This window comes from Malaclemys terrapin, chromosome 5, assembly GCF_027887155.1.
Source record: "Malaclemys terrapin pileata isolate rMalTer1 chromosome 5, rMalTer1.hap1, whole genome shotgun sequence".
NCBI lineage: Eukaryota > Metazoa > Chordata > Testudines > Emydidae > Malaclemys > Malaclemys terrapin.
The window spans coordinates 96,658,470-96,682,815 of record NC_071509.1 but is presented as its reverse complement, the minus strand read 5'-3'; positions in this window follow the sequence as shown (position 1 = coordinate 96,682,815).

Sequence of the window (24,346 nt, the reverse complement as noted above, 5' to 3'; positions counted from 1 at the left end):
CCACCCCTTGCCAGGCTAGAAGGCCGGATACCATCTCTGCCACCCATGCCCCCAACCTCTGTGTGGTTCAGATCACACTCACCCCTGGGATTAGCATTATTGCCATCCCTTGTGTTCGGTGGAAGAGAACATCCTGGTTATGGGTGACTTTGTGCCCTTTGGAAGCGCTGTAATGCTGTGAAGAAAACCTCAGAAACCATTTCACTGACACCATTTGCTGCACAGCTCTGCTGACTGTCCCATTAATGCACACAGCCTGAGCCTGCCCACCTGCATGCGTGGACACTTCCTTTCAATCATTTCCCTTCCTCAGTCCGTGAGGCTGCCCTGGGTTATGCCTTGAGTTATTAAACACACCACCCTGGGCATTACCAGGCCCCGTACTTGTGAGCTCCCCTTTGCCCCTGGTGCAATACTGTCTGCCTTGGGTCCCCTTCCAGCCCTTGGGCTCCATTGGGACTGCCCTGCGCTGCCACTGCTGCCTCTGCTTGTCCCCTTTTAAGCAAAGGTACAGGCACTTGAGCAGCAACCTGAGCCTGAAAGAATTGCAGCCTGATACATCCACTTGCAGCATAGCTAGTACATGAAACAGTTACATTTCCTTGCCTCCCTCTTCTCCCCCCCCCCCACCCAAATGCACATTGATTGTTTCAGACACTAGCATCGGTCAGATCTTCAATTTGGGAGGAGGGGCCAGGGGGGAAAGAGGGGATAGTCTCTCTCTGTAAGTGACTGGATGGTCTGCCTGGACCTCAGAAACCTTCCTGGTGAAAACTTAGTCAAAAATCGCTGCATCTCCATGAAAGATTTTGGCTTTGACAAAACAGCATATTGTGATGCAAATCTATTTAGCTGAAAATTTTCCAACCAGCTCTGCTTTAGTGCCTAATGAGAATTTAAATGTCAGTATTAACCCCGCTTAGCATTTAAGCAGAAGCTTTGAGCAATTGTTCTCATTTATCAATGTTCAGGCAGACACTGAGTTGGGAAGAGAAGGGTAGCTGGGTACTGTCAAGCATTCGAAGAATGGGGAAATGAAAAATTGAACCCTTCCAAAATTAAAATGTCCTCAGCTCCTGCCCAAAGGGAAGAGGGGAAAATGGAGATGCATTCCCTCCCAGAACCAAGAGCCTCAACTGCTTCCTGAATACTAGAAATCAAAATCACCTCCCACATTTTCCTAAGTGCTGAAAGCCTCAGCTGTCTTTTACCCAGTCGTCACAACCTCCAGCTTTCCTCTGACAACTTATGCAATGTTCAATGGTCATGGTCAATACAAAAATCTACAGCAATATTTGGTGTATAAAATAAATTGCCTTTAACATTAAAATAAATTACACAAGAAATACCAGATTGGGGGGAAATGACAGGGAGAGGATCTGTGGGAGGACAGTACTACATCACTTTGTGGTCTCTGCCACATAATTTAGGTCTAAAGTACTGGACAGAACATGGGTGTTTTGACAATGGTTCTTTGGGATTGAAGCTGCAGTCATGTAATGTGACTACACTTACTTCAAAATGAAATTAGCAGTTCTGATAGTGGCTAGTTTCCTAGAAAACATCCTAGCTGATTCTCCTGTATCTTCCACAGCCTGCCTTCCTAACTGTCCTTCACAGCATGAGTCCTAATTTTACCATGTAGAACCAGTCTTTGTCACAGCAGGGATGAGAAAATGTGCATGTGTTGCTGCAAAAAGAAAAAAAAATTGCAGAATAGAGTCCCAAATCACTCCAGCCTCTGCAGGGTCCACCTTTATGCTTCAGTTATTTTTCTATCAGTTACAATATGTACATTGATCTAAAAGAGACTTAATATACAGATTCAGAAAATGGAGTTTGAAATTAGGACAGAAAAGTGAGGAGTTTGTTGAAGGAGTGCAAAGCAAAGGGTTGGAGGGCAGGTTATATGTGACACTTCAAATTAAATGACTTTCAGTCAGCATCTATACTGCAGCTATACAACAGAGTCACACATACAGTTGTTTCATAAGAGGAAATATTTCTATTGTTGTTAAAATTAGAGGTGAGTGTTTCTGGAAAAGCGTAGATTTAAAAAAGAAAGATTCAACTAATTCAAACTTTTCCTGGGCACAAGAATATATAGGCCTGTAACAAATGGCTTTTCTGAGCTCAACATGCTCATTCACCTGTTATTGTGATGCAGTACTGCCAACCCTAGGCATTCAGAAATCACAAGTCCAGCCTAAAAAAAAAACTGTGTTAATAGATTTTGGATTCTTTGTCTGTCCTGCCTGGTTTTGGAACCTTTTGAGTGTACACTCAGGTCATATTTATCAGCTTTTCTTCCCAAGACATTTCCTTTAATTTAATATGGAGATATACTTATCTCATAGAGTTGGAAAGGACCTTGAAAGGCCATGGAGTCCAGTCCCCTGCCTTCACAGCAGGACTAAGTACTATCCCTGACAGATTTTTTTTTTTTTTTTTCCCCAAGATTCCTAAATGCCCCCAAGGATTGAACTCACAAGCCTAGGTTTAGTAGGCCAATGCTCAAACCACTGAGCTATCCCTCCCCCCTTCCTCTACAAGCTTACTTTGTTTTGTTTTTTTAAATTAAAGCTTGAACATCTCACTTGATTTTAGAAGCTGAGTCTTTCACAAAAACACCAAATATTTTGAGAATTGTGATATAATCACAAGAATTGGCAACACTGGACAACTTGTGTAACTACTATGGCACTCCCTTTTCTTGTGCCTCACCTTCACTCTTTGCTGCCGCATAAGCTACAGTCCTATGTTTTTTAGGACTTTTCAGAAAGCATTAAACACACTCAAATTGAGGCCTATTTTATTTAAAGCCCTGTATTCAGGGGGTTTTAGCAGCAGTTAATCACTTTCAGAGAGAGGATATCACGCACTTGCTCAGAATGCTAATTTATATTTACTACAAATAAAAACCCAATGTTTTACTTAATGGCCATGGTAAAAAATTCTATTTGAGAAGGTTTGGTCTTGAGAGATACTGACCAGGAATTTTCATCATTCACTCCACCCTGGCCTACCAGACTCAACACACTCCCTCCAAAGAGAGATTGAGGGCCTAGCAGGGGAGGCAGAAAGGCACTGGAGAGGTGGCCCTTCTGTGTGGTAGTAGGCAGATATGCATGTCATTGTTTCTCCTTCATGTGTGAATCTAGGAGTCATGATTTGGGTCACTGTGATGCACAGTTTTTATGTATTTCATGTAGTTATTTGGCCACAAGGCAAACCTTTCACATGGTTTTCTATTACAATTTTGACTATATCATGGAACAGTCAAAAGGGGAAACTTGTCAGGTTTTGCTTTATATACAGACAGTGTGGTACTGATCTGCGGTACAAGTGAAATGATCTTATTATAAGTAAGCCTGTCCTCAATTCATTTTGTTTCTCCCTCTGGACACCTACATTTAATATATAAAATACTGGCATTATGTTATGCTGAATGCAGTTCTCCTGAGTGCTTTAAGTTGAACAAAGTATTAGACAATCACCAGGGTTTTCAAAGTGTAGTGAAATCCAAAAAAATGGTAATACAGGTCTTTTCATCTGGTCCTGTTCTGAAAGCGGCAACATAAACTCTTGGAACGTCACTATTTATGGTGCTCTGGTGTTATCGAACAGATTTCATATTCCTAAAACTTTTATTTTAAGGAAAAATTTGTAATGAAGTAGGCATCTTTCAATGTTTTTGGAAAAAACATTATTCTGAGAGGAAATGTATCCAGATAAAATGCCAAACTGAAGTAAGTTGTGCTACTTAACAGTAGTAGCATATGTTCAGACATAAAAAGTGGCTATCTGATGGACAAAAAGGATGAATATGTATTTCTTCTGGTTCAGAACATTCTTATGGGAAAAAAGTTCTCATGTACAGTGGCCAACATTAAAGCATCTATATTTACCCAAAGTGATTTTAGAGATATTGCAGCAATTCTCTGTCCTTAGAACACAAAATGACTGGAGTTTCTCAGACACCATAGGTAGGTAATTTTGGGTTTAAATGTTTATTAAGGAGACATGACTTATTTAGGCTCAATCCTATAGTCATTCTGTACATATATCCAGGGAAGTCAATAGGAGTTTTAATGGTAAGGACTGCAGGAGTGATGAATAATGTGCAGTAATACCATGGATGGGGGAGGGTACTGTAAAGATCAGTTATGACTGGGTGATTGTACTATAATACGTCAATGAACCAAGCCATATAGTTTAAGTAAATGTACTTGTTAGAACTAAATTAGGGCGCTGCTCAAAATAAGTGGTGGTGGTGAGTCACCCCAACCCAAGAGGGATACCTGTCACGCAGGGAGAGCACTGCAATTTTCTCCAAGCATACATGAGTGCTCTTCTGTTGGTGCAAAGGAGGGGCAGAGTCCTGATAATGCCTCCTCTCTTCTTCCAAATCCTTCTGTGATCTACTGTGTGGGACTGCATTCTGCCTGGCCTTTGCACAAGATAGCTCGTTGTTTCTGTTCCCACACACAAACTGCACATTCTCCCACCCCCTAGGCTTCAGAGCCCGAGCCACAACTTCAAAATCCTCTCTTTACAGCTAATTTTAGGGCACTAGCATGAGTCCCACTAGCCCAAGTCTGTCTATCTGGGGTTGGGGGCTCTCTCCTGCTTAGTCCAAAATGCCAGGTCCTTAATAGTGTGTTTGTACAGTGATTAGCAGGGCCAGCTCCAGGCACCAGCCCACCAAGCATGTGCTTGGGGCAGTGCCTGGAGGGGGGCGGCGCAGCGCTCTGGCCCGAGAGTGGGACCGCGACTAGGCTCGCCGCCCTCCCCGCGGCGCTCCCACCGCTGGGGAGAGCGGAGCCACAGCGGGCTCGCCGCCCTCCCCCGGCGCTCTGGCCACCGGGGGAGAGCGGAGCCCCGGCTGGCTCGTCACCCTCCCCCTGGCGCTCTGGCCAGTCGGGGAGAGCGGAGCCGCAGCAGGCTCTCCGCCCTCCCCCTGGTGCTCTGGCCGATCGGGGGGAGCAGGACCGTGGCCGGGCTCGGTGCCCTCCCCTGCCGCGCTCCCCACCGGGGGCTGGGGGGGGGCGGCAGGAGGCTTTTTTGCCTTGTTGATTAGCACAAGGGATGCAGTCTGGCCTTTCTAAATGTTAAATAACAACATGGATCAGAGCCACCAGAGAGCCCAGGCTGAGGCCCGCAGGTGAGCCAGGAAGCAAAAGTATGCTTCAACTTCCATCTGCTGAGTGGACCTATAGCCACTGTGGGCAGGGTTGCTGCTCGTACATCGGGCTCTTTCCCCATATTATTGCTAAACACCACTGATGGACTGACTTTCTCACGTCTCCTTTCATCAGTCAAGATTTTGGACGGCTACATGCATACTACCAGAAAGATATTTAGTGGAAAAAAATTAGGAAGTGTTAAAAGTGATAGAGTTAAACACAACTGAACTAGAACATAGAGATATATGGAAAACAGATTCGTAATGAAGGTAGAGATTAAAAAGCAATGTGGTGAGTTGAAATAAAATATGACCTTTATGCTCATTGTTCACAAACACCCTGCTACAAACTGAAAGTTCAAATGACAGCCTTCTGCACTATGGGTCTGTTCACAAAGTCCTTTATCCAATTCTTGCTCAGCAAAGCTTTTTGGTAGAATATTGTACCCTACTATATATTAGAAATGCAGAGAGTGTTAGTCTTATTATTAAAATGTAGTGTCTGTGTATGTATATCTTGTCAAAACGGAATGGATTATAAATTATCCTCACCACAGAAGCCTGGAATGGAGATTTCTATTTTCTATTAGTGGACAAACACCTCAGCAAGAAATTTTAGATATGCCCATTTCATCAGCTAGCCTTTCTATTGTATTTCTTTACTTATTTATCTTCTTAAAAACCAATCATACTTATTTCTAATAATATGATGGAGTACGTGAGGACAATAACACCAGGTATCAGTATTGAACACTGAATCAGAAAGCAGTGAACAAAGAAAATATGCTCAAGGCTACTTATTTAGAAGATGATATAGATTAGTGTAAGGAATCAGAAAAGAGAAGCAAAACAACATTTTTTAGTTTTAAAAAAATCAGCTAACTACTAAAATACCCTCTACTAGACAATAATTATCTGATCCTAAACACTTCTTTTCTAATAGTCATATTAAATAAATAATAAGTTATCCATATATGGATGTGATATCTGTTTAAGAACAGCCATGTTAGTAAAAGGTCAATTTGATTCATAATTAGGGATAACTAAGCAATATCTTTAATAAAGATACACACAGAGAAATAAAGACCAAGTCTGCCCTTGCTGGGTTTTTCTTAAATAGACTATCCTGATCCTTCATTCCTTGCACATCTGAAACTCTTATAGTAGTTTGCAAAACCTCACACTCCAGGAGATTTGCTCATTCCTGCTTTTCTATATTACTGTTTATGTAGATAAATGTACAGTATGCTATAAAATAGAAGATGTGAAACACTGGCAAGTTAACATTGTGATACATTGGGATTTTCTGGCTTTTGGATGTTTGATTTTTGAACGTTAATATCATTAACATCAGTTGCATTTAATTTTATACAAAATTTGGTACACAGAATGTTGTAGTAAAATACCACTTTCAAAATCAATGCAAAAAATTGCACACTCCTGTCTCTCTGTTCTCACACCTATATCCCAGTGTAGAATCTTATATTTGCTTCTCATGTAAAGCTGAATCTGGCATTTCAGTCTGCATGCTATTTAATTGTCCAATAACTCATGACTTTTGGTGCAAAGTATTTGACAGGATTAATGATATAACTAACCTCTCTGTGCTACTCTCATTATCAATACTTAAAATCCACATGTTAACAGCTAATAGGGACTCTTGAATGAGAAAGCTACTAAATATGCTTTTGTTTAACCACTGAGCTGAAAGCAGTTATGACACATGGGAAGGATGCAGCGTTAATTAAATGCAGATCACTAGGTAAATCCAATAAATACTGAATACAGATTTAAGAAGACTTATGCTCAGAAAAAATACTATGTAAACCAGCCTTACCTAATTTGAGTAACCACTCTCTAAATACTATGGCTTCTAATTCTCTCTGACCTTCCAATTTTAATGTATGCTTTATTCTTAGTAAAGGAGAACAGAATATTCTCCTGTGAAGCAATGCTATTTATATGTTCAAGAAGCTGTAATCAACATGATATGTATACTGTTGTCTGTTACTTAATAGCTTTTATTTTCAGAAATATTTGTTTTATTGCCTTTATTACATTTTTTTCTGAAAACTATAATTTCAATAAAAACAGGATAGCACAAATTTCAGAGAGATTTTCACAGTCAAGATCTAAATCTTGTAAGTGACCAAGTAAGTTCAATCCTAGTGCCAGGCTTATTGATATTCAGTGTAAAGATAACAAAAAGTGATGGTTTGGCTTTACAGTGTTTTATGATGTGTATTACAACTCCCAGAGGCCTCATCTTCCAGGCATTACCCATGCAATAAGAGTTAAGATGTCAGTTAATCACAATGATTGGCTACAAACCCTCTCCTTAACTACTTAGTATCATAAATACTGGGAGGAAAAAGAGTGTAGGTCAAAGAGAGGAGCAGTAAGCGCTCTCACAGCATGTTCCTTTTCTTTTCATGTCCATTATTCTTCATTGATTTCCAGCAATCTATTATATCTAGAAATAGAAACAATCCCTCTAAGCAGTCTATTGTACCTTCCCATTTAACACACGTTCTCCTAAATCAACTTATCTAATATTTGTATGCACTGGTCCAATATTTTGACTTTAGTGGAAGTCTGTGGAGTTGAAGTTACTTCCAGCTGACAAATCCTTAGCACAGATTCTATTGCTCTAAAGTCCAAGCAGTAGAGCTTCTGCCCTTATATTGTATGGATCCCAGCTGTTTAAATCCTTGTCAGACAATTATGCAGATTGCATAGATAACTTTTGAAAACACCCTTCTCTTATCTATGTGGAAACATCAGTTGCATGTCTAATCAGACATACAAGTGGCTTTTACTTACTTTGTTTTTGAAAGATGCCATTATTATGTGTATTACAGTATCACCAATAAACTATAGCTGACATCGGGGGTCCATTGTGCTAGATATGGTACACAGATAGATGGTAAAAGGCAGTCTCTGCATTGAATTACTCAAACAATCTAAGGATACAAAACACAGAAATGGTGAGAGAAAGGCGGTATTATCCTCACTGAGGCACTGAGAGATTGTGATTTACCCAAAGTGTCACAAGAAGCCTGTGGCAGGGCTGGGAATCAAATCCAGATATCCTAACGCAACGCTCCATCCACAAACTATCCTTCTGTACTGTAGGTCACAAAAATGGGCATCTGTTCCACAGAGGAGACCCAGTTCCCTTTCATGGACCTAGTCTTCTGCTAGCAGGCAAGGGCAGTAGCTCTTTCTCCCCAACCCCAGAGAACCTCACTGTGGCAGAGGATTGGGTGTATGTAATGGGGACAGAAGATATAAATGTTTACTCATGTTCATGGGTTATGATAGCATCAGAATGCTCCAGGCCAGGTTAGAGTATCTATTACATAAAGAGACTACATCATTCAGCAGCAAAGAATATATTGAACTAAAGAAAAGATCCAAAGGCACCTCAGTTGGGGAAAGGCAGATTTTATTTGTAAGGAGTGTAGCTACAACTTTCAGCCTTCTGGAGCTGATATTGTAGATCACAATTTAATCAATATATACATATTCAATTAATTATCTGTAACAACTTTCTGTTTGTAAGGCTTTGTTTTGCATTTTCTCCAATTGAAATTACTCAGTGGTGGGTGGATTTGATCTTGAAACATTTTTTTTTTTACGTTTTCTGATACAGGCATGAGTTATTCTGGAGATGGCATTTTTACCCAGTTATTGCTAAAACATATAGGGTTTACAATTTGTCAGAGAGAGACCAGTGTGACAGTGAATTTGGGAAAGGAGCTAACTTGGTTTTCCCATAGGATGCATAGCCAGGGCCTTATGCTTAAAGTACTTTATATAGAGAGAAGTATGTCTTTGCAGACATGTGAGTAAAATCAAACAACAATCCACTGGTATCTTTCTTTCAATAAAGACACCACAGACTTTAAATTGACAAAAATGTGACCACAAAGCATTGTGAGTAATAAATAAACCCATTAATCTTGAAAATTTAATTTTGTAGAGCCAGTAGCCAAGGATCAGCCTAATGTGATTACCTTCTGAAATGCTTTGTGCAAGTGGACATTAGGAATATTGAAGTTGCAAGAAAATGTAAAAATATACTCTAGTAAAAGTCAACAATTAAAATGCCGGGGAAAGCATATTGAATTAACATAGCATATATCTGTCACAGTCAGTAAACACAATTAAAGTTAAACTACAGGGGAAGAAAATAGTTTTTTTTTATCAACAGTCAAGTTAAGCAATAAAGTTTAATAAACACAATAAAGTTAAGAAATAGACCAAAGTTAAACTAATGGGGGATATTTCTCTGCACTTAACTATATTTGTTCATATGTTTTATGTAGATGCAATTTAGCAAACTGGAAAAAGGGGGAAAATGTGCACAGCCATGATAAAAGTTAAAATACACTAACTTGCAAATAATTGGAATTGATGCTCATCTCCTTTCACCTAAGTTTAATAAATTCCAATTCATGATCAAACAAAGCAGTGCAAGGATAGGAGAAACATTTCCATTAAGTATAACAAAAAGTTGTTGTAAATTTGTCAACCAAATTACTTCTAGGATCTCTATGGTAGCATTCTCTGAAATGCTTCCATTTCCATGTGCAGGGCCAGTTAGACTGGCAGAATTGCAGTGTCTCAAATGTGTGGATGAGATGATGGTGTAGGGAGAAGGGGTTTAGATTTATTAGGAACTGGGGAAACTTTTGGGAAAGGGGGAGCCTATACAGGAAGGATGGGCTCCACCTAAACCAAAATGGAACCCATTGCTGGCACTTAAAATTAAAAAGGTCATAGAGCAATTTTTAAACTAAGGGCTGGGGGAAAGCCGACAAGTACGGAGGACCACGTGGTTCGGACAGAGACATCCCTTAGGGGAGGATCTATTAATGGAGATTCTTTATGTCCTAGTAAGGATAAGAGGATGGAAGATGATAAAATACAGGTTGGATCTGATGAGAAACAGTCAATTAAAAAAAAATCCATTCAATTACATCATGTAATGGCAGACACCTAAAAAGTGACAAGTTTTTAAAGTGCTTATGTACCAATGCTAGAAGTCTAAATAATAAGATGGGTGAATTAGAGGGCCTCGTATTAAATGAGGATATTGATATAATAGGCATCACAGAAACTTGGTGGAATGAGGATAATCAATGGGACACAGTAATACCAGGGTACAAAATATATCGGCTGGACACAACAGTTCATGCTGGTGGGGGAGTGGCACTATATGTGAAAGAAAGTATAGAATCAAATGAAGTAAAAATGTTAACTGAATCAACCTATACCATAGAATATCTATGGATAGTAATTCCATGCTCAAATAATAAGACTATAGCAGTAGTCATATATTACCAACCACCTGACCAGTATGATGATAATGACGGTGAAATGCTCAGGGAGATTAGAGAGGCTATTAAAATGAAAAACTCAATAATAATGGGAAACTTCAACTATCCCCATATTGACTTGGTACATGTCACCTCAGGATGGGATTCAGAGAGAAAGTTTCTTGACACCTTAAATGACTGCTTCTTGGAGCAGCTAGTCCTAGAAACCACCAGAGGAGAGGCAATTCTTGATTTAATCCTAAGTAGAGGACAGGATCTGGTCCAAGAGGTGAATATAGCTGGACCGCTTGGGAATAGGGGGCGGGCCAGGGCTGTTCGGTTTTGTGAGATTAGAAAGTTGGCAACCTTATCTATTAATTATCTGCATGACAGATGGCAAATAAAGCATTAAATTAAGGTTGTAGCTGTAAATTATTGTAAGCTTCTCTAGCAGTTATTCTAAGCAGGTGCATTTATGCTGTACATTAAGAGGTAGCAATAACCAATATGGATGAAGATATATTAATGCACAAGTGTTGATGATCTAAAATATTCATGATAAATGTTAGCCAAATATATATGAATAGAGCTTGTTATTGTTTGATTTCTAACCTGAAATACTATATTTTACATACAAATAAAGAGAATAATAAATAAAATAAAAACAGCAGGTAAAGCTGTATTCAGTGTATACATTGGAATTCCACCTAAATCACAATTATACAAATTGCTTGTGTAATTTGTTTTCATTGCTTCTGAAACAAAGTTAAAATTTTATCTCCTTGTTAGCTTTTTATCAGAGTAGATTACAGAATGTAGTGTGATATTTTGCAAGAGTGGGATATAATATTCTGCAGTGCCCTGTTATGTTGAACTATTACATGTTCTCGTTTAACACTTTATAAAGCCTAGCTTAAATGTCTTGCTGTGGAGGCAAAAAAAATGTATTCCCTTGCAAGTACTTCTTTTTTGTTCAAATGAAATTGTATTTCTGAAGTGTTAGATTAGGTCACATCTTGTTGGCTGATGACATGATACAAAGTAAGTATATGTAAAAAGCATAACACAATCTGACATGTCAGAAACGTACTTTCAAAAAATAGATACCTATTATAAATTCACACATTTGAATACCATTTTTTTCAGGCAAACCGAAAGGGGTGAATGGAAAATACTGGATGAAAAATGTGTACAGAAATTTTTGACACATCATTCTATATAATTCTACTTGTTTCAAAACAGGAAAATTATTTTCTCTTACATCACAATATTTTTCTCCTTTCTTGTGGTAAAAGAATCAAATGTCTTATCGTCTTTGATCAAAAATAATATAATAGTGTCCAATCATTTAATGTATAAACTGTCAAAGACTGGAATGTGGGTGGTCAGGGCTTATGATTAGAGCTGGAATCAGGTCTAGTGGTTAGAGCCAGAGTCAGAGGTCAGGAATGAGGGCCAAGGGTCAGAATCAGAGTCAGAACTTAGGAACTGGAGCTGAGGGTCAGACCTGGAGTTTAGCAAGGCTGGGAACAAGGCAAGGGCTACAACAGCCATGGGTGAATACTTTGAGCAGCTGCTGAACTTCTACTGCTGCTGGGCTTAAGAGCTGGTCTCCAGACTTCCTACCAATATGGCAGTGAAGCCAGACAGACAGCTTGCTATAGACCACCTGTGCTTGTTAGGTTGCACAGATACTGCTTGTGCTGTAGGCTCTGATTCCTGACACAAATTAAATAGTTGATTTATACTGTACGTAGATTTAGAACTTTCTGAATCTTCAAGATCTGAGCCTGAGGGCGAGCGAGCAGCTGGCTGCTGCAAGTCAGGAAGGGGTGGGGTAGGACAGAGGCACACACATGCTCCCAAGACGTAGCCTTCCCCTCCCCCGGCACTCACTTGGAGGAGACGCTGAGGGGGCTGCCGGTGGGAGACAGGATCATTGGCAGTGGACCTCACTCATCACATGAGCAGCTGCTGGGGCTTCGGTGACTGTTTGACACTGTGATTCACGCACACACACCCCCAGCCATCACTCCTGCAAACTGGGCAAGGGGCAGCCCCATCCACCACCCCCAGTGAGGCTATGGCAAGGGGCAGCAGAGGAGGAAGGAAGCCACATGTGATGGCAGTTCCCTCCCACCCAGCACCCACCACTCCCAGATCCCACACCTCCTCTCCAGCCCCCAAACTCTGTCCCAGAGCCTGCACCCCAGACTCCATCCCAGAGCCCAAGTTCTCAACTGTCCTATACCCCAATCCCCTGTCCCAACCCAGGTCCTGCACCCCAGACCTCCTCCCCCCACCCAAACTCCCTCGCCGAGCCTTAGGCAGGTGGGGGACAGAGTTGGGGGGGCAGGCTCTGAGTGTTCTGGGCACCACCAAAATTTCTACAAACCTGCTGCCCTTGATATTTGGAGGGGGGGGTGAGGACGCAAGTCGGTGGATGGAGGGAGGCATCCATTTTCAGTATTTAAATTTTTGGTACTGCATTGATTGACTGCTGTGTGCATTAATATAGTGATCCCCTGGGTCTTTGAATGAGGCTCTATACTTGGTGGGGGGTGACGAGGCAAGCGGCGAGTTGGTGGCTGGAGTGGGGCAAATCTCCCAGATTCAAAATCTGGGACTGTGTTTGTTGGTCCTTTTTGCTGCTTTTCTCTGGGCTGGGGGTTGTCTCAATGCTGCAAAGAGGGTGTTCCCAAAGGAAGGTGCTTGCTTCTAACCCCGGAGGCCCTCTAGTCAGCCCACTTGACACAAATCTGACATCAGGAATCAAAATATTCAAAAACCAGTGGGAGAACACTTTAACCTGTCTGGTCATTCAGTGACAGACCTGCGGGTGGCTATATTACAACAGAAAAGCTTCAAAAACAGACTCCAAAGAGAGACTGCTGAGCTAGAATTGATATGCAAACTAGACACAATCAACTCCGGTTTGAATAAGGACTGGGAATGGCTGAGCCATTACAAACATTGACTCTATCTCCCCTTGTAAGTATTCTCACACTTATTATCAAACTGTCTGTACTGGGCTAGCTTGATTATCACTTCAAAAGTTTTTTTTCTCTTAATTAATTGGCCTCTCAGAGTTGGTAAGACAACTCCCACCTGTTTATGCTCTCTGTATGTGTGTGTATATATATCTCCTCAATATATGTTCCATTCTAGATGCATCCGAAGAAGTGGGCTGTAGTCCACGAAAGCTTATGCTCTAATAAATTTGTTAGTCTCTAAGGTGCCACAAGTACTCCTGTTCTTCTTTTTGCGGATACAGACTAACACGGCTGTTACTCTGAAACTTGACAAGTTTGATTGACCTTGGTCTGGCTCCCATCCCCTTTCCAAGGGTTGCAGCTTTCTGGAGGTGCCTGCCTTCCACGCCTTCCTCATTCACACCTCATTCATTCAACTGGGCACTTGATTACAAAGTAGGGGGAAGATCTTATTCTACTTCTAGCAAAAAGACATTTTTCTTTTACCTTAATTATACTACCTTAGGGGCCTGCTATAACATATTACCAAGGTTCCATACAAAGTCATATAAAAGTTATACAAAAATGCATAATGCAGAGATTTATCTACAACTGCATTGAGTGACTGCTGTGTGCAGTAATATAGTGACCCCTGGGTCTTTGAATGAGGCTTTATACTGGGGGTGGGGGGGAGGGGCCGAGCGGCGACTTGGGGGCAAGCGGTGGGTGGGCAAAGAGGTGAGCAGTGAGACGGTAGAGGTTCTAGGGGTGGCCATGGGGGGTTTCTGGCAGGGGAGGGAGAAGGTGAAAGGAGGCAAGTGGTGGGTGGGGGACTGACTAGGAGGGACACAGCAAGTCAGCGGGGGGCTAGCGGGTGACGAGGGGTGTGATGGTGGGGCCGAGCGGGGAGGGGGTGGGTCCTATTTTACTGCTGTGATCTGGTCACCCTATGCCTGCTGTTTCTCCCCCTCCCCCCCCAAACTTTCCTTTTCGGCTATGACGTTATTGACATAATCTGGGACAGTATAGAACATGGGTGCAACCGAAGTCCTGTAGTGGCACCAAATCTTGTATAAAGGTGGTCAAATGAGGTATCTAAAACAAGGTTATGGTTTGCTGGTTATGATTATGCTCTCTTTATCTGTGTCATTTTTGTAGTTGAAGTTATGAAGGTTGTCTCTATACTGTCTGTATTTCAAACTTATGCTATGCTTCTGGGTGACATCCCAGACAAGCTGGTGTCAGCTCTGCCTAGCCTGCTTGATAGCCTATTAAGGACCATCAGATATACAAAAAGGAAGATTACTTACCAAATCAGAGTGTGAATGTTGTAGTCCTCTATGAGTTTACTGTAAGTGTGCCTTTAGCCAGAATCCACCTTGAATGGAATGGTACTCAGCATGAAGTTATAGCTGGTGTAAAGAAGTTATTGCCTAAGGATCTTTTGATTGGGGAAAATGTTAAAGCTTTGTTCAGTCCAGGTAGCCAGTCACAGGACAGGAATGATCTTAAACCTGTATCTATTGTGGGCAATGATTTGCCTGGAGAGGGTTTCTCCAAAGGTTTGTCTGAGGAGAAGAGCTGTTTGTCTGTAAATGAAGTTTCTGAATGTCTGTCTAATGTCTCAGAAGTAAATCTGAAGTTAGATCAAGAGCAGAAAGATCTCATTAGTCAGGAAAATGTTTCTCAGGAGCAGATTAAAGTGGATGGTCAGGTGAATGCCCTAACTGAGGAAGGAAAGGGTAGATTTTGGATGGGTGATGGATTGTTGGCTAGTACAGCTTGTAAAAGTGAACCTGAAAAGGGTAACTGTGATTTGCTGGAAGTAGCTCAGTGTAGTGAGAAGAGCAGCAGTTTATCTGTTGGGAGTGGCAATGTGCCTGGTAAGGAAAGTCTGGATGAGCCTAGGCAGCCTTGTGAGCTGATGGCTTTATCTAGTCAGTGATTTGGGAAGGCAAGGATAGTGGAAGATGGGTTTGTTTCCGTGCGGTGGGCGGCGCTGGGGGTGGATTGTTTCCATGGGGCTGGGTGGCACTGGGTGTGTGTGTTTCGGGGGGAGGAGGCTGGGGGGGCGTAATTTTATATTCTTGCCTCGAGCGCAAAAATAGCTAGTTACGGCTCTGGCCACCAGCCTTGGAATCGAGACCTGAATGACGAGTTTGCTAGTACCCTGGATTTGTTTGGGGGGAGGGATAGCTCAGTGGCTTGAGCATTGGCTTGCTAAACCCAGCATTGTGAGTTCAATCCTTGAGGGGACCACTTAGGAATCTGGAGCAAAATCAGTACTTGGTCCTGCTAGTGAAGGTAGGGGGCTAGACTTGATGACCTTTCAGGGTACCTTCCAGTTCTAGGAGATAGGGTATCTCCTATAATTTATTTTATTTTTAGTTAAACTGCATATTACATTTATGAATGAATTTCAAAGCAGAACAGGTCTGGACAAATGATGTTGGCATAAGGGTTGAATCTATCAGCCTGTGACAAGCAGGTCTAATTTGGACAGTTATGAACTGCATGATATGTGTTACATAATTTCTACTTGACACCCTAAGTAATCTGTAAAATGTTTTACTCTTAGAGTTGGTGAAATCAGTTAAGGAATGTTAAGGTGATTGTTTTGGAATCATTTAGAGTGGATGATGGATTAATGAGATACAAAGGAAAGAAGGGAATCTAGTGTTAGAGTTGAATGGGGGAAATAACTCTAGACAATATTGCCTATATTTAATGCATGTTTTGGTCAGAGAAAAATGTTAACTAGCTCGAACTGATATTCAGCAAGAGACATTTTTTTTTCTTGTTCTTAATGAGCAGGCTTCTCTCATGGAAGAAAAGCCGAGCATTTCCATATGAAAAAAAGAGTCTTTATAATTGACATTGAGGGCTTATCCCTGTACTCTGGAAGGCATTGGGAAACAGAAGCTGACATGAAAAGGGACTGGCACTAAGAAGGCTCCCCTCTCTATAGACTCTAAGTATCTAGAAAGATATGAGTGAGAAGAGGACTTCTGTGAGGTTCCAGATATTTCAGTATTCTGTAACTAAGTTTAGTGCCTGTCAAATGATGCTTTTCAGAGTGATGGTTAGCTTAAAAATAAGCAGGCTTATATTTTATCTTTCTTTTTATGTAGAGTATCAAATAAATGTTATAGTTTGGTAACTGAAATTAGATCTGGAAACTTTTATGAGAGAGTTCCTAGCTGGTACAATTGTAGACAGTACAAATTACAGTACTTTGGCATCCCAGGTGAGACAGAGAAATGAGAAGGCAACTGGGTGGGAACAAGAGCATGGAAAAGGCTGTGGTCTTACTCTCCAAACACTGTCTCAAGAGGGCAGATGAGGACTATTGTGGACACATGGGGAGGAAAGCAAACTGAATAGTACCCAGACATTAATATGATACATAGAAGTTTCTGAATATCACAAAGCCGAAGTGTGGCATATTGGTAGAAGTTTGTGTTAAAACAACATGAACAATTCCTAGTTGCCATCACAGCATCATAAAACTAGTAGCAATAATTGGGAATGGATGGATGATTTAACTGGGATGTACAGCACAATAGACACCTTTAACGGTTTTCATTTTCAAGGCCACTATATGGGAAAAACATCATCTCATACTGGTACTTTTCAGCAACTCAGTAAGCAAATAGCATTTATTGTTATGGTTCTTTAGCATATGTGTAATATTTGGGGAAATTATTAGATAAATGTTAAAGATGATCATTCTAATATTTTTCAATAGTTTCACTTTGTAGAACACATAGTATCTTGTTGGAATTCCTTTATTTTGCCATCAAAGTAGCTAATAGCTATCATCTGGTACTACTGTAATCAGTGATAGCAACTTCTAAAAATTAATGAACTATGAACAAAAGGAATACAGAGTCTACAAAGACAGTAGTAGCATTGCTCTTGCAGCTGTATTCATCTGCAGAGTTCTCAGGGGTAGCACTTTAACGTATCAAATTGTCTTAAATGTGTTTAGCTGTGTATGTTATTAAGATTAATGAGACACTGACATTTATTAAAGGAGAAAAATAAAATTGGGAAAGAATATTTTTAATGGATCATTTTCAACATGTTGCAAGAAAGGCTGGGGAAACTGGAGGTTTCAAATAGACATTCAGACCTTGTCCCTGATAGTGTGGCTTAATGGTCTTATCCTAATCCTGCTTATAGAGCTTTTTAGTCACTTTTAGATGTTCTATGAGCTCTTGTACATGTTGCAGGTGGGTGACCAGGTGCTGTAGGGACTGCTGGGCTCATAGGCAGCACTGGTGTAAGCGAGGGTAGAAATCATAATTGGCATAAAATGGGCTCCACTGAATAGGGCATGAATCATGTTATAAACAAATTTGGCATATGGGAGCAGGGATACCAGTCTTTCTGGTGGTAATTCAAGAAGCACCAGAGGTACTGTGTGAGAATCTGGTTTGCCTGATCCATCTGCCATTGGTTTGTGGACGATGTGTGGAGGAGTTCTACCCAATCGGTCCAACACAATTCCAGTTAGTAGTCTGTGGATCCAGAAGATGTGTTCAGAAAGAGTCGGGCAGTTTTGGGGGTGCTGTGTGTGACATATCCTGCAGTATCCTGGACAAAGCTTATGGATTTAAGAAAGGCATTACTGAATTAAGTTAAATATTTTGGGGGCCATTGTATGAAAAATGCAGTTTGTTTTATTGTGAAATTGTATGTCACTTTGAGTATGCTCATATAATTCCTCCAGTTATGAGCCTTTTGAAGCTAGCTCCTGGAGAGATTCGCATATAATAGTTCAAATTGGATTCTCCAGGGACCATCAGAGAAAGAAAGGGTTTTTGGATAAGATGCCTGGCAAGCTCATCTTTGAGGGACAGGTCATCTTGCCTTCCTGTTCCTTGCACTTGGAAGATGTGTCACAATATTGGCCCCCCAAAAAGGGACAAACAGATCTGGCGTGGTTTATGTTTCTGGGTGTACATAGGTACTCCAGGTTTTTGTGGTCCAAAAAGAGCTGAACTAGGAATTGAGGCTGTTCCTGAAAAAAATCCTTAATTGCAAACACCACTGTGTTGCAAATGTCATTGTTCCACTTAGCCAGGCTTGGCTTTCTGGAGTAGAAGACACAATGGTGGAGTTGTTTATGGGGTCCTAATTGTTGGGATAATGTAGCTCCTATAACAGAGTTCAATGGGTTGGCCCGCATGATGAAACACTAATTGGACAGTACAATATACAATAAGAAGTGGTTCTGTAAATACATTAGGAGCAAAAGAAAGATGAAGGAACCCATATGTCTTCTACTTAGTGAGGAAAGAGAGCTAATAACTGATGACATCAAGAAGGCTGAGGTGTTTAATACCTGTTTTGCTTCAGTCTTCACTCTAAAGGTTAATGGTGACCAGATATTTAACAATTTAATATTAATTATCTTAGAGTACTAGCTGAAGCAATATTGGAACCATTAGCAATTACCTTTGAGAATTCATGGAGGACAGATGAGGTCCAAGAGTACGGGAGATGGGCAAATGTAGAATGTATCTTTAAAAAGGGAAAAGAAAATGACTCTGGGAATTATAGACCAGTTTCAACTTTGTATATTCATTGGACCAGACAGACAGAGTGAAAATGTGTATGAATGAAATTTTAATGCACTCACTTTTGGAGACCCAGCTTCCAGTCACTTCTCCAATGAATACTTAAGTAATTATACGAAGGGGAAGAGCTTCAAAAGGAGAAACTGAGAGTCCTCCATCTCAGAATATTCCATGGTTAGGGCACTAAGCTGGCAGGTGGAGGACTTGGGTTTAAATCCCTGCTCCTAACCATTTTTTCCCCCAAGAAAGGCCTGACATAGCTTAGGCACCTAATTCCAGGAAAGTGTTCACTGCTTTGAATCTCAAGTGGAGATAGGCGCCCCCTCTGGCTGGGACTCTGGGGCCCAACTCCCTGTGAAGGACAGGTCTTAGGCCACATCCTTCTCCACAGCATTTCCTACTCTGCTTGTAAGCCTCTGTAAATCCCATTCTTGTGTGCCTAATTCTCCCCATGCATTAAATAGGGAGCCTGTGAATCTAAAATGGAGCTGTCCATTCCACTGAGGAGCAGGGCACCTAAAATTAGGTGCTGCAATATTAAGTCTGTCTCTTTCATGGATCTAGCCATTAATCTCTTTGTGCCTCAGTTCACTATGTATAAAGTGGGGATAACAATATTTCCCATGTCACTAACATGTTGTGAAGATAAACTCATTAAAGACTGAATGTTGCTCACATACTACAGGGGCCATATAGGTACCAAAGGTAGATAAAATTAAATTAAAAAAAAAAGACCCACTATAAAAGTTTCCTGGTTTGGAACGTCTTCACCCACTCTCTCTCTCTCTCTCTCTCTCTCTCTCTCTCTCTCTCTCAAAAAAAACCCCCTCTTGCGTAAAATATATGCATACAAATGTAGAATAAACTGGATTTATTTTTTTCTAACTTATATTTAACTCTGTTTCTCCATGAACTTTTCAGCTTTATGAAAATAAATCACAGCATCTTTTTGTGGAGAGAAACCTCATCTACCCATTTATATTGCATTTTTGTTTGTTTTTGAATACCAACAAACCTTGAATACAGCAAAATGCAATTTACAAATGACTGAATATCCATTTGTTCAGACTGTATTAATTTAATGTACTGTGGAGAAATACACGGAAATAATTAAAATGATCAACATGTTGGTATTGCATGCAACCTACAATGTTGTTTTGCATAAAAAGGGCACATAGGGAAAAAAAGTCCATACTTTATGGATTTAATTGGCAGTTTCTGCTTATTTGAATAGAGGATAATTTTCATTCCTAAGGTACTTAAAAAGTGAATTTAGCATTTGTAAAAGGTTGAAAGGTGAAAGATTAGGTAAAAGGTTGACTGTGAAAGGTTTAGCTCTTGTGGATTGACAGTCTGGGAAATTGACATTCTTTATTCACAGAACCACATGAAGTGCAGACAGTCCAAGTTTGAGCTCCTTTACATGGCCTCACCATTATGCATCACCCCTAATCTGGAAAGACCATTTGTAGCTATACATTTGTATTCCCATTTCCCAGTTAGTCTTGGCATCTTTGCTGAAATTTCAGGGGTGCTAAATATACTACTGTCAATGGCAGCAGTAGCTGTTTAAAGACATTTGCCTGCTTGAAACTGGATTCTGAGGCCACCAAGTAATTTCAAATAGGCCATTCCAGTGCCATCAACTGATAACTACTTTAGTTCACTATCAGTCTGAGCCAACTTCACTCGCTAGCCCCTCAGAAAGCTGTCTGGTTGACAACATCCACTCCATTTGATTTCCTAAAAATCTGTCCCAGATGTGAATGTGAATATTCTGGTTCTCTGCTCTCTTAATATATCTTAAAAACAAAAACAAAACAAAATCCCAACCGCACACCTTGTTCCAGAAAAGTGTTTATTTCTAAGTGATTGGCCCACTTCCATATCTTTCATTCTAATATAAGTATGGTGCTGGAAAATGGGCACTTTCACTCTAAGAGTTGCTTAAGAAAGTTAATAAAATTGAGTTTGAAGGGTAATTCATCAAGTGTATGACTCTTATTTATAAATATATTTCTCTTCCCATTATTACCTTTCTGAAAGAGCAAAACTTCAATAAACATAACACAACTTGTTTATGATAATCTTGCTCTTAATAAAATGACCTTTAACTACTGTTTCCCAGGGCTTATGTCTTCATGGCAAATGAAAGTATAATAGAGTAGCTAAAGCCTAGTGGCACTTATTTCTCATGAGGCTGAAATCTCCAGCAAAATGAAGAAACTTCTCCCTTAGCTTCACAGAATAGAAAAAATGTTTAATTTCTAATATTTTCTTAAATCAAAATAGGATATTCCAATATTGTAAGCATATATGCAACAGTTGCATGTTTGACTTAGTTTCAAGAGTGGAAAGTGTAACTAAGATAATAATTTGTCCCCCATAAATTAATACACAGATATAGGGATCAACATCTTTTAAAAGCTAGATAAGTTTGAGCCTGGGAAGATTTTTGGTGACATGATCATGAACTTTTTCCTTGTAAAGCCTTGTAAAGCCATGATAACTAATTAGCCAACACAGACATAGGTGCTCTCTGTGCCTCAGTTCGTAATCTGTAAAATGGGGATAACAGTACTACTTCACAAGACTGTTGTGAGGATAAAATGCCTATGTTGAAGTCATTTATTTTTGCCAGGATTTCATGCCATGTTGTAGCCTTCCTGCTGCTGACCTAGTTTTTTATAGGGTACAAGACACTGCTCACTTTAACCCAGGAGCTACTTTTAGCTAAAAAATTAGTACTGCGATATATAACTCTGACAACATTCTGGTGGTGTTCAGAAATTATGATTGCTAATCATTGTAATAATTTTGTGGCACAATTAATGGTTAGTAAGCAGTAGGTTCACTAGTGTATTCAGAATTCAGCCTTAAAGAGTGATTTTTTTTTCTATTTTCTCTAGTATTCTCTTTTCAGTGTGTATCCAGTGTAAACTGTTCAAAATAATTAGTGATTGTTCTTTACTGATACACATTGTAAGACTTATAAAGTTGTTGTGTGGCACCATAGAAATATTAACACCAAATCAACTACACTGCAGTCATTAGAAAAAGGGGAGACACTATAAACAGTGTGTGAAGACTTTTTTCAAAGAATAAAAGGTGAAAACCTGGCCCCATTGAATACCAAAATTTCCCATTGACTCCACTGAAGTCAAAATTTCACTCAAAATGATTAAGGGAAATGTTCAGTGAATCAGAGAATAATGAGAGAAAAACAGTGTAGAAGATATGAGAAGACTTCATTTGTTTCAATTCATACCAGTGAGTTAGTAAGTACAAAAGATCGAGTCCCTTTGGAGTTGAGTGCTCTACATATGAGCAACATCATTAATGTGACACAGATAATAGGTTAAATTAAATTAAATGTCAGAAGGGGAAAAATATGTTGACAGCATAATGCTTGGCATCTACCTGTGGTAGCGAATTTGAGGGAGAAATTACTAATATGAAAAGCAGGAGCATGAGGAATTGAAGCAAAAGATAGCAATTGATGCTTATTGTTGTAGAGAGAGTCATTGAAAAACTAGATGTAATCTGATCAGGACTTGTGAGAGAATGCCTATGTAGACATATAAATGAGCAGCCTGAAACTTTGTTACCTTAAATATTAAATGGGGGAAGGAGCTTGCCCCCTAGCCCCCAAAACCTTTCCACTTGATTCATAATTCAGACCACATCTGACTTCCATCTCCACATGTGAGGATACAGATGAGGGGTAGCTTAGTCTGCAAAGACTCACGATTTCCTTTTGCCTCATAGCTAACAGAGTCCAGCAGTCCCTCCCAGGTCTTATATTCAGATTTACACCCAACAGTTGGCTCCTTGAAGCCTCTTGCCTTCACTAGACAGCAGACACATGTGACAACATTTGACATTTATTCCCCTCTCCTCATTACTTTAAAGGGTACTGTATTTTCTCCTTATTATCCCCACCTATCAGGCTCCCAGGATGCTTTTGAAGGGAAAAAATTACCAGATGTTCTGCCAATCTTATCTAGATGGAAAAAAATCTTTCAGTGGGTTAGATCCACAGCAAGCTTAGAAAATCACCTCTGATAAGTACACTGCCAATAGAGCAGGGTGGGAAGGGCAGCTTTCAACAGGCTGCTGTGTGTCTCAGGCCTGGTCTACACTACGACTTTAATTCGGATTTATCAGCTTTAATTCGAATTTACCCTGTAACTGTCCACACAACGACGCTATTTATTTCGATGTAAAGGGCCCTTTAAATCGATTTCTGTACTCCACCCCGACGAGCGGAGTAGCGCCAAAATCGATTTTAACATTTCGAATTAGGGATAGTGTGGCCGCAATTCGATGGTATTGGCCTCCGGGAGCTATCCCACAGTGCATCATTGTGACCGCTCTGGACAGCAATCTAAACTCGGATGCACTGGCCAGGTAGACAGGAAAAGCCCCGCGAACATTTGAATTTCATTTCCTGTTTGCCCAGCGTGGAGAGCACAGGTGACCACAGATAGCTCATCAGCACAGGTAACCATGCAGGCTGATAATCGAAAAAGAGCACCAGCATGGACCGTGAGGGAGGTACTGGATCTGATCGCTGTATGGGGAGAGGATTCAGTGCTTGCAGAACTTCGTTCTAAAAGACGAAATGCAAAAACTTTTGAAAAAATCTCCAAGGGCATGATGGAGAGAGGCCACAATAGGGACTCTGAGCAGTGCCGCATGAAAGTCAAGGAGCTCAGACAAGCGTATCAAAAAACAAAGGAGGCAAACGGTCGCTCCGGGTCAGAGCCGCGGACATGCCGCTTCTATGCCGAGCTGCATGCAATTCTAGGGGGGGCTGCCACCACTACCCCACCTGTGATCGTGGATTCTGGGTCGGGGATAGTCTCATCAGCGACGCCTGAGGATTCTGCCGATGGGGGAGAGAAGGAGGAGGAGGATGAGGATGAGCTTGCAGAGAGCACACAGCACTCCGTTCTCCCCAACAGCCAGGATCTTTTTCTCACCCTGACTGAAGTACCCTCCCAAGCCAGTACCCAAGACTCTGACCCCATGGAAGGGACCTCAAGTGAGTTTACCTTTTAAAATATAAAACTTGTTGTAAAAGCAAACGGTTTTTAATGATTACTTTGCCCTGAGGACTTGGGATGCATTCGCGGTCAGTTCAGCTACTGGAAAAGTCTGTTAACGTGTCTGGGGATGGAGCGGAAATCCTCCAGGGACATCTCCATGAAGCTCTCCTGGAGGTACTCCGAAAGCCTTGCCAGAAGGTTTCTGGGCAGTGCATCCTTATTCCCTCCT